The sequence below is a fragment of the Ceratotherium simum genome, chromosome 18 (genome assembly GCF_057802395.1).
Source record: "Ceratotherium simum simum isolate JZ-2026a chromosome 18, ASM5780239v1, whole genome shotgun sequence".
NCBI classification, from domain to species: domain Eukaryota; kingdom Metazoa; phylum Chordata; class Mammalia; order Perissodactyla; family Rhinocerotidae; genus Ceratotherium; species Ceratotherium simum.
In genome coordinates, this window is record NC_141917.1 from 41642787 (window position 1) to 41644880 (window position 2094).

The window sequence follows — 2094 nt, forward strand, 5'->3', positions numbered from 1 at the left end:
ACCACATGTCAATTAGTCATTGGATATGGGCCACCCAGGAAGGCAGTGAGACCTTGGCCAGTGGACTCTCTTCAGCTGAGGCAATCCCTGTGGGGGCGGACAGACAAAGGCAGTTTGTCTGCAATGCTCCCTGTAGGAATAAGTCTTTCATTCTTGAAGGCAGATCTGAGTGGTGCATCACAGCGTCTACCACATTGAGTGATGTGGAAGTGAAGGGTTTATGGGAAAAGATTTCTTGCTATGAAAGCAGGTAGGATTTTTTGTTTCTCACTTTTGAGGTAAATACAGGAAGAAGAATGCACTGTCAGGTAAATATTTTTCCCTCACATTTGCCAAGATATTTCTCCACAAAGAGTACTCTTCTGCTTATTCAGCACTGCTAGTGGATGTTCTTGGTTTACCGGAACTATGGTCAAAAGGTATAAATACTCTTATCCAAATTCACATTCTTAGGGGAAAAAAAAGGGATAACTAATCTATTCCTGGAGGATAACCTTAGGACCTAAGCGGGGCTGGGGAGGCCTCATCTTTCACAGGTGCTGTCCCTCTACCTTTTACTTGGGCTATCCAGGCTCATAAGTGGAGCAATTTGTGCAAGTTTCTCAATCTGTGAAGGTCCAGCTCTGCTAGAATATGTGTGGAGGTGTTTGAAGGCATTTTGTTTGTTTGTTTTCATAAAAATTGGGTAGTGCTCTTGGCCTTTTTGCAGTTTCTTATTCCTTGGAGATCTATTGTTTTTTTAAACATAAGCGCAGGTATTTTATAGTCTGTATCTTATAATTCTAATATTTGAAGTCTTTGTGGTCTGATTCTATTGTCTGTTTTCTCTGCTTGTTCTCTTTCATGTTGTCTGGTTTATGTGACTGATCATATTTGACAGCGTGCTGGTCATCATTGTACTCGAAAGTAATTTAGTAACAGTTGACATCTGAGACGATGGAACTTTCCTCTGGAGAATATTTTTCTCTGTTCCCGGGACATTACTAGTAAGGGACCTGCTTAGTCCAAGTTCATGGCTTGTTGTTCCTTGAACCATCCAGGTGATGCAAACCAGAGCTGCAAATCCACACGAGGGCTGGTTTACTTTTGGCTCCCCATTTGCCTGAGGGTATAGGCTTTTGGATCCCAGGTTAGTACATTTGGGGAGGAAATGGGACTCCTCACCATGGGTGGGCCCCAAGCTTTGACTTCCTCCTTTTGCTTTGTGAGGCCACCACAATAGCACCTCAGTTTTGCATGCGTCTTCAGGGTTGACAATTGCTGTTGGGGTCAAAGTAGCTTTGTGTGCTAGGTTTACCTCCCTGGCATTTTGCCTCCTAGATTTTTGCAGATTAAGTCCTCACTATCTTGTTAGCTTTTAGATTTTTTCAGGAAAAAAAAGTAAAAATTAATTTCAGCCATTTTTTTCTTAGTTGTCCTTATTGGAAGGGAAGAAACCTCTGGTGATTCTTGTCTATGGCCAAACCCTGTGGAACTCATAGAATTCTCTATGAGAATTCAAGGCAGATCAGGAGGCATTTTATTCAGTGTCGCAAACTTGCAAAGCTTATTTTGTTGGTTGAAGTTGAGTCAAGTAGAGTCATATATTAGCTCTGTGTGGTTCTAAGAACTTAAAATAAATAAAATATAAAACTCTCACTGAGCATGGATCTGATTTTCCATCTAGAATGTAACCACATAAATATAAGATTTTATATTAAATTATCATAATCTCTCTAAAACTAACAGGATATGATACCCAAGCTTTTTAAATAAAGCTATAGAAATACCTGCATCATCAATGACATTTTCATTTCTAAGTTCTTCTTAATTTCCTGGAGGGGGAATTGCTTTTGATAGCTTACTTGTGCATGAGAAAATAAAAAAGGGCAAGTCAAGTATTTTTTTCAACACAGGAGAGAGAGTCATTTTCAGTGATAGGGAGAAAATTCAGGTCTTCCTTATAATTATAGAGCTAGCACATAGAAATTACATGAGAAAAGCCTCTCACAGATAACAATGTAATCTAAAAAAACATCCAGTTTAGGGTCATTTTTCTTATTGAAAAAGTGCCAAACACAATTAAGTTGAATAACTTTCACAAGAATCATGAAC